Source organism: Phyllostomus discolor, chromosome 4 (genome assembly GCF_004126475.2).
Source record: "Phyllostomus discolor isolate MPI-MPIP mPhyDis1 chromosome 4, mPhyDis1.pri.v3, whole genome shotgun sequence".
Classification (NCBI taxonomy): Eukaryota; Metazoa; Chordata; class Mammalia; order Chiroptera; family Phyllostomidae; genus Phyllostomus; species Phyllostomus discolor.
The window spans coordinates 91,790,503-91,800,144 of NC_040906.2; positions in this window are offsets into that span (position 1 = coordinate 91,790,503).

Below are 9,642 nucleotides of genomic sequence, written 5' to 3' on the forward strand. Positions count from 1 at the left end.
AATGTGCAACCGTTTGGTTTGCAGGCTGATACTCAATCCACTGAGCCACACCAGCCAGGGTGAAAAACAGTTATTTAGAGTCAAGGAAAAGGAAAGTGGACTGAAAAACTGAGTCCTCCAGCCATTCAGTCACTACTGGTTACCCAAAGGCACTTGAAAGAATTAAGGAAAACAAAGACATGTGGTTACATTGCTGCTCTGTGTCCATTACAGAGGAGAAAGGGTTTATTTCAACTGAAATTATCAGAGGACAATTCTCTAAAGCAGGGGATGGAGATAAGTTTAATTTCTTGCCACACTGGGATTTGCAGAATAGTCTGTAATGGGACTGCAAGATATCTAATTTGGAGTCAAAATATGTCTTGCTTTATAGTTATTTCAGTTACAATGGAGTTCCATTAATATTTGAATGCTGGTTTCAACAGTTGTCAAATATTGTCCTAAGTCCGAGTGCAGAAGTCCAGTTCTTTTACAACGTCTGTCTTCCAAATGGTTGCCAAGAATCCTGAGAAATGAGCACAGTACAGTAAGCCCTTCAACTGAAAATGGGAAAGAGCTATCTTGGTTTCCTATTGCTGCTGTAACCAATTACCAGCAACTTAGTAGTATAAAACAACACACATTTACTATCTTAAAGTAGTTAAAAGTCCAAACTGGGCCTCCCTTCAGTTAAAATCAAAGTGTTGGCAGAACTTTTGGAGGCTTGAGGGAGAATCTGTGTTCTCGCTTTTTTTTCAACTTCTAAAGTCTATCTATGGTCCTTGGCTTGTGGCCCCTTCTTCCATCTTCAAGGTCAGCAAAGCGGTAATTTGAGTCTCTCTTTAACTCTCTGACCTCTGCTTCTGTTGTTGAATCACCTTCTCTGACTCTGACCCTCCTGCCTCCTCCCTCTTTTAAGGACCCCTGTGATCACATTAGGCCCATCTGGATAAGCCAGGATAACTTCTTAAGATCATTAATCACATCTACAATGTCCCTTTTTTCATGTCAGGTAATAAATTTACAGTTTCTGAGGGTTAGAATGTGGGCGTCATTGTGATGGTGTGACCGGACATAGCTGAACAGTAGCCATTGTTAGGTAGGAGCTGACCAGCAGCTGTCCCCAGACAGCAGCCTTCCCCCGATAAGCAGTTGTCTCAAGGCCAAAACACTAACCTTCGCTTCTGCTTCTGTATGCTTGCTTTTAGCAGTTGTTCCCCCCTCCCTTTTTGCCTTGTAACAAGCATATAAAGGAAACTCCAGCTTGAGCTCATTGCCCAGAATTTGGATTTTTTAGCTCTTCTGGGTCCGCATGCGTGAATAAACCCCACTTCGAAAACTCCAAGGCCGTCGGAGTCGTCTTTTCCGTAAAAGACGGACAGTTGGTTCCCTGACAGGGAAGCGACTCACACGAGCAGGCTGTTGCCAATCGTGAAGGCGGCCTTGGGGCACCTGGTGGGGCCCGGCAGTGATAAGGAGGTGCGTGCTCCCGGGTGATTTTGGGTCCTGGACATCCTGGGCTCCGCAGGCTCGGCTCCTGGACTGCTCTTTGACCCAGGCTGGTGGGGTACAAACTGGTGGTATCTGGGAAGGTGCCAATCTAGAATCTGGTAAGTGCCCCGCAGGGACCAGGAGCCCAAAAACCAGGCCCACTCTTTGAGTGGAAGGAGGGACTGATCACCCCTCAGGCTGGAAGGCCCAGGCAGGGCTCCCACAGTTCTGGTAGGTGCGAACATAATAAACTCAGTGTGTTTGTGTGAATGACTGTGTTTGTTCCTCCATGGGTGGAAGCCCGCAGAGTGTGAGTAAGCCCTAACCTGTGGTTCCTTGGTATGTAATAGGGCATAACGGCTGGGAGTTTAACCTGAATTCTACACGGGCAGCCTTAGCTAAGACAGACCTAAGTACCCCGAGAGGGGAGAGACCAGGCAGGCGACCTGAGAGTCCCTTCCCTTGTCTGTCAGCGCCGATCGGGAGAATTCATCATCGTGGAGAGCGGGGCCTGCCACAGTACTAGATTGCATGCATGTTGGAGATTGGACAGCAAGCCTTGTGGGTGCGCCACCATTTTTGGTAAAATGGAGGACAAACCACATGAGTGCCCCACCATGGAGGGTAGAGCGTGCATGGTTGTCGTCATCTTGGATGATGGGTCTCGTGAGAGCCCCCCCATCTTGGAACTGGACAAGGTGCCAGGCTAAGGGCTCTCTTCAGATTATAGGCTGTGTGTTGCTGCTGTGTGGGCACCACATCAGTCTGGTTCTCTGTGTAACTGGATCTGATAAGAATGGCTCTGGTTCTGAAGGACATGAACTGAGGTCCAAGGGTGAACATCTGATCTATAGGGTGTTTGCAGGGTCTGAGCTTCAGAAAACTGCAGGATGTCCCTGCAAATCTAGGGAATTTTAGTGGAAGGTACCTGCAGTGCCAGGGACTTTTGGCTGCCACATGCTGAGTTTAAGTATAGTCCTTCCCAGTGTGGGAAAGGAACCAGGATTAAAAGAGAATGATGGTTAAATCTGAATGAGTAAAATTATGTATAAAGAATGTAAAGTTTTAAACCTGGACTAAAGGAAACCTCAACTATTTGTTTTCTGGTTTTGTGGGAAAAGTACAAATTTCTAACATTGGTGTTGTTTCTGATCAGAAACCCTCTGTACTTAAAGACCTGTTTGAGGTCACTGTAAGACCTAGGAAAGGTCACCTGTAACCAGTTGGGGAGAATGCCTTTGCCACTTGGGACCCAGGAAGGGTCATTTGGGGCTGATGAGTGCTTCAGCCAGAGGCAAAGCAGCATATCTTTGCCAAAAGACCGGGCCTGAAGGAGCATGTCTCTGCGAGGCACCAATGGACGCATTGGTGCAAGAGAATGCCCCTACCTGTGTATTGTTCTGGAAGTCTGTGTTTTGGATTTTGCTCTGTATCTGCTCTAAAAAGGAAATTGAGGATTCCAGAGAAGGTTGAAACTTCACACTCTGTAGGAAAGTAAATAAAAAATATACTATATATAAATGAAGAAGGTCTGTGGGAAACTGCAAAAATAAATGGAAAAGTAAAAATTTTAGGAAGGAATTACATGGTGTTAGTTAATAACAGAAGGTATAAGGCATGGAGATGCAATCTTGGTGGATATCAGAAGCTGTATGAAAGAACGAATAGAGGGCTTGTGAGTGTTGCAGAATGTCTGGAAGTGAAGGTTTTGAGAAGCCCGGTGGATATCAGAAGGGAAAGATTTTCCTTCAGGCTTTGTATTTTTCTCCCTACCTGATCCCTCCAGAATTTGGCATTCTGAAGGAGTGAGTGAAGACATAAGGCTTCTTTGCATAAAACCTATTAGACCAGTTGCTAATAGTAGTTTTGTTAACCAAGACTTTGACTGGAATGTCATGTCTGAAGGAGGCATGTCTGGGTTCTGGTCATCACCAGAAAGCCCTGAGGAACGGGGATTGACTTGCGAAGCTAGTGTAAACCCACGAGAACTGGTACTTTGGTTGGTTGTGCAGTTCATGGCAGTCTTTCTAGGGAAGGAATGAAGGTTGCTTTCCTGAAAGATGGCCAAAAAGGAACCTGTAGGCACAATGGAAGCCTCAAGGATTGGAGCGACACAACTGGTCCAGGTGAAGCCAGATGGCAGATGTGTGGCTCTGCTTCTGTGCCCCAAGGGCAGGCGGACTGAGAAGTCACTCTAAAGGCTGCCTGTGTGAGTTCCAGCAAAGCAGAATTAAAGATCATAAGTAATCCAGGCTTCTCTTGGTGAGTTTATGCAAATGAACAGTCAAAATGAAAAGTGGGACTCAAAGTAGTCCCTTTAATAACAGTGAGGGTGATCTTAAGGAGAAAAATTGTGGTTCAAGGAAAATCACAATGCTCAGTATAGGACACGAGAATGACGCAGCTAACTGTCTTGAAAGCATCTTTTTGTTTGAAAGTTGAAACTGGCTTTGTAATATCATCAAAGATATACAATTTACAGGTATGGAGAACCTGTCAAATTGCCATTGCTAAATGTCATTGCAGGAAGGACCTTGCAACTGAATGTCTTCCCAAAAGACAGTCTCACAGGCACAGAGACTGGTTTGGAGACTATTGTGTGAATTAACCTGTGTGTTCTGTTTTCATAGGACGTATGCCTGTGACTTCATTACCTGAGTGATTGGTTATAATATAGGCCTCACTTAAGGAGCCCATTCTTCATCATCGCCCCCCTGAAACTCAATGGTTTGGCTGAACTAAGTGGTTGGGTTGATGAGCAGTTCGGGCAATCTGTGGGCTTCACTTTAGAACTGATTTTCCCTTTTCTGTCTTGATGGCTTGGGCAGAAAGGGCCCAGATATCTGAAAGGAGGGACATCCTAATATATTCCCCTCAGCCCAAGTGAAGTATAGTGGGCCACAAGAGTTTCGGATAGGTGTAGCGTGCCTTGTACACCTTCCTCCTGAGAAACCATTCTTTACTTAAGTTCCTGCCTTTGTCATTGAGTGGTTAGAATATAATTGTGTCTTCCAACTCTTTCCAAATCTGTCATCTCCAGAATATGACCAGGATGCCAACGGCCCAGTAATGCCAGTCTTTAGACACCAAGCCTGCGACTTTCTGGTGACAGCCAACTGACCAGGATTCTGTAAGGTCCTTCCCCTTACAGGAAGGACTCCCTCCGTGCTGCACCCCCCAACCCTTCAGGGCACCCCTGACCCACAGGTAGGTAGGACAATGTCCATTTCCAGCCGGAAGTAGTTACAAGAAGATAAGACCTTCATCCATTGTCCTTTAAAGGAATTTAAAGTGGGTGTATATCTGAAATGAGAGATTGTTGCAGGGTGCAGCCAAGAGAGGGGACCCCAAATGGGCATTTAAAATGGGGTCCAGAACTCAAGGCACCCAGGAGATTTTAAGATGTCTTCACCCCTCCCCCACAGGTGTGAGTTGGAAAACAGACACACAGAGCAAGAACATGCAGGGCTGTTTTGTACAGCAACAGCTTTACAGCGAATCCATGGCATAGTCATTTGACATACCTATAGCCTTCGGCTGGTCACTTCGGTATGCTGAATAGCTGTGGCCATGCTCTGGGCCAGGGAGATAAAGAAAGACTCCCCTAGCCCAAGATGTGACTGGGAGGCAGGTCCCCCGAGTTACAGTGCCTGTGTGGGAGCTCAGAGAAGATTGGCTCCATAACATGGGGCCACACCTGCCCAGACCCATGATGGTAGCTGGACAGGAGGGGTACTGGCCCATCCAGGATCTGCAGGCTGTCAACGAAGCAGCCGTCACCCTCCACTGGTTGTCCCGAACCCGTACACCCTCCTGAGCCAGCTTCCCCCAACAGCAACGTGGTTTACCTGCCTTGATCTGAAGGATGCTTTCTCCTGTATTCCTGTGGCACCTTCTAGCCAACCCATTTTTGCCTTTGAATGGAAAGATCCACACACAGCGGTCAAGACTCAGTTGACCTGGGCTAAACTGCCCCAGGGGTTTAAGAACTCCTCAACCTTATTTGGGGAAGCCCTAGCAGGAGACCTGAAGCCCCTCACTAAAGGGGGGCTGGACCTGACAATTCTGCAGTACATGGACAACCTCCTCCTGGTGGCCCATCCCAGGAACAGTGTTGGGAGGGAACACACACGCTGCTGAAGCACCTGGCTGAATTAAGGAAAGATCACCAGAAGCATATCCTGAACACACTCCTACTCTTCATGTCGAGTTGCAGAGGGCACACGCTGTGTATCTGAAGTGCCCCCACAGCTGTCTGCACAGTCCTCTGTTATGGCCCTTCATGGTGTTCCATGGGGTTCACTTGCCCCAGCAGCCTACAAGCTTCCTCGGGGTTCTGGTACGTCACCCAGTGCAGCGCTCAGCAACCAGGCTTGTCGGAAGTACTCACAGTATGATCAGGGGCGTGGACAGAAAATGGAACCTTAGCTAAATTCTACCAGGAAACAGGACTGCCCTGGACAGACTTGCTGCCGCTAGCATTGCCTAGGTGGCAGGAGTCACCCCTTGGATCCACTACAGCTGGGCCAAAACAGCAGCAGATCCCGAGGACCTGAGGACTAGGCCTGCACCTAGAATACCCACACTGAGGCACCAGAGGATGCCAACCAGTAAAGAAGACACCAAGGAATGGACCATTGTTCCGCAGGGTACCTGACTTTAATTGGCACCTTCGCAGGAGCATTGGGAATTGGACTAGTGACTGTGATGCCTGCAGAATGGAATCCCGCAGAGCAGATCACCCTAGGAATAGTTTATCTCTGTTTGGTCTCTGCATTTGGGTTTATTGTATGCTTCGCTCAACAAATGCGTCCCCTGTCTCAGTCCCAGCCTGCAAATGTAATACCCCCGGGGATAGGATTATGCTCATTGGTAGAATGGTCTCTTACTATCTCCCAAGGTCAGCTTTCAGCTCCTCCACTGACATGCCATTGGGTTGCATTCAGCCACAGCAATCCCTCTGCACTTGGAGAGGGAAGGTATACTGGACTGGAGTGATATCCAGGATCATAGGATACCAGACCCGGAGGTGTCAGGCATATGGGACCCTGCATCCTCCAGACCTTGGTCCAGCACCTGGGGCCACAGTGACTCATAGGGCAGCCACCAAAGTGCTAGCCCTCCAGCGGTACCAACACCAGTATCAGCAGCTGCAACCCTCCCAAGGACCTCAGCCATATAGCCAGGTATATAGTGATGCTAAAGGGATAAAAACACCTTATAGCATCAAAGGGGGGATTGTGACAGGACATAGCTGAACAGTAGCCATTGTTAGGTAGGAGCTGACCAGCAGCTGTCCCCAGACAGCAGCCTTCCCCCGATAAGCAGTTGTCTCAAGGCCAAAACACTTACCTTCGCTTCTGCTTCTGTATGCTTGCTTTTAGCAGTTGTTCCCCCCTCCTTTTTTGCCTTGTAACAAGCATATAAAGGAAACTCCAGCTTGAGCTCATTGCCCAGAATTTGGATTTTTTATCTCCTCTGGGTCTGCATGCGTGAATAAACCCACTTCGAAAACTCCAAGGCCATCTGAGTCGTCTTTTCTATAACAATGGTAGTGGGAGGGGGGCTTATTCTGCCTGCCACAGATCCCAACACATTGTAGGTATGCCTGTCCTAACCAGAAACTGGTCTTTCACATGGGTTCCAGACCCTGGTGCCAGGAGAGCTAAAATGTTGCCTTGTACCTTATAGTTAGCAATGCCTATGGATAGTCTTATGAAACAGACACTATCAAGGGTATCCAAACTTTTGGCATCTCTGGACTACACTGGAAGAAGAATTGTGTTGGGCCACACATTAAATATATGGTGATGTTTAATCACAAAAAAATCTCATAATGTTTTAGGTTAATTTACGGTTTTGTGTTAGACCACGTTCACAGCCATCCTGGGACATATGCAGCCTGTGGGCTGCAGGTTGGACACCCCTGTGGGCTTAAGTATTATTTAGAGAGGGGAAGAGGTCAAGTAGGAAAGTTTCATATTCTAATTCAATTACCTGCCAGGCTTCTCTGAAACTTTGCTTCATCAACTACTCTCATTTTTTTCTTTTCCTTCTTCACTCTCTCTCTCCTTTGCCCAAGCGTATGCCTATGTCTCTTCTTTCCTAAAAAAAGAAAATAATACCACCTTCCCAGGACATTGCAGCAGCCTTTGACCTAGACAAGGTGGAAGTTCAAGAACCATTTTTTCTTTTTTATTGAAATTATTGGGGTGACATTGGTTAATAAAATTATATAGGTTTCTGGTATACAGTTCTATAATACATCATCTGCATATTGTGTGTTCACCACCCCAAGTAAAGGAACTACATTTTATTTATTTTATTTTAAGATTTTATTTATTTTTGGACACAGGGGAAGGGAGGAAGAAGGAGAGGGAGCGAAACATCAATGTGTGGTTGCCTCTCACACGCCCCCTACTGGGGACCTGGCCTGCAACTCAGGCATGTGCCCTGACTGGTAATCAAACTGGCAACCCTTTATTTCTCAGGCTGGCACTCAATCCACTGAGCCACACCAGCAAGGGCAAGGAACCACATTGTAAACAGGAAATCAGTGCTCATTGCACAGGACACCATGTGGCTGTTGTACAGGACTCTTCAGTGTCCTTTGTCTTCATATCAATTTCCACATATGCAAAGTTCTGAGTGGGGTATCTGTATGGCAGATCTGATCCTAGGCCCATGACTTGGCACAGGGAATAGGAAGAAAGATTTTATTTAGCCAGGAGGCAGTGCACAGGCATTTCATCAGAAGTCTATGTTGTAGAGAAATCCTTCCCACTCTACCCTCATTATCAGTTAGGGTTAGGTCTGGCTAAATGTGAGACACACACATAAAACCATAGGTAACAAGGGTTAAACAAGATAAAAACTTTATTTCTATGTCACATAAATAAAGTCTGGAGGTAGGGAGTCCAGTGATGTGGACTGCACAACCACCAGGTCCTCCAGTTCCTTCTAGCTTGTGTGTTTGCCATGTCACCTCATATTCCAGACAGAAAGATGGAAATAACCCAAAGGAGGAAACTGCACAAGGGATGTGACCCATTATTGAGGACTTCCCTGCCTGGTCTCAGGAAACTATAATCCCCCATGACTTAGCCTGAGTGAGAGACCTCCAGACCAGGAGCCACAAGGAGACAAAACTTATTTCCCTGGCATGAACACTGCCTGTTTTGTGCCTGACCTCCTAAGCTTGATCAGTTAGCCAATGACGGGTAAGATTTCCTACGGAGGGAATTGCCTAAGACAGGCATGATCATGTGGAGGCTTCTGGGAAGAGACTCGGGGCTGTGGAAATGAAGGGGTGATGGACATCAACCCTTACCCCCTTGGCTTTGTCAAAGCCTGAGTCCTTGTTCTTAGATGTGAAAAATCCAAGTCTCCTGGCTGCCTTTGTCTTCTCTGTTAACTCAGGCCTGCGGTAATAGCAGGGGCAGTGCAGCCCAGACCAGAAACAGCCAACCCCCAGGGTAATCAGGCATGGGACATAGAATATGCAAGATCCTGTGAGATCTGTTTGCTGGAGGGTGTTATTAGAATTTGAAGGCACAGACAGGAAACCAAAACTGCCCTTTGAGCCCTGTAATGATAAAACCCCAAACTCTGCCCAGTATCACAGCGGGGGTTCTGTCTGCACCTTTGTAAATCACCTACTTCTCTTGATCTTTTCTGTGAGACTGTGAATCCACAAACTAAGTCTGTATTCTCAATAAAAATCTGCTTGGGGTTGGATACGGCGCTCCCCACTAGAGTGGCCATTCCGTTCCTACTTCCCCACAGGACCTGGTTGTCTCTGTGTATGTTTTTCTCATGTTTTGATGAGCATCTGCAGCAGAGATGGATACTGCTGGCCGGTATCTGCCACAACCCATATTTCTAGGCTACTTTTCAGAAGTTGCACATGCTCCTTCCTCTGATATCTCATTGGCCAGACTTTAGTTGCAAGAGAGGCTGAACAAGGTGATCTTATTCTGGGCATCCCTGTGCCTAGTTAATATAAGGAGCTCTGCAGCTGAGGAAGAAGGGAGAAATGGACTTTGGGGGATAATAACCAGCACTTTTTGGCAACACCTGCAAATAGAAAGGAGATTGAATACTTGCTATTTTTTACCTTTCTTTAAAAAATGATACGAGTTTACCACGGCTTCTATATCAGTTCATTGTTTT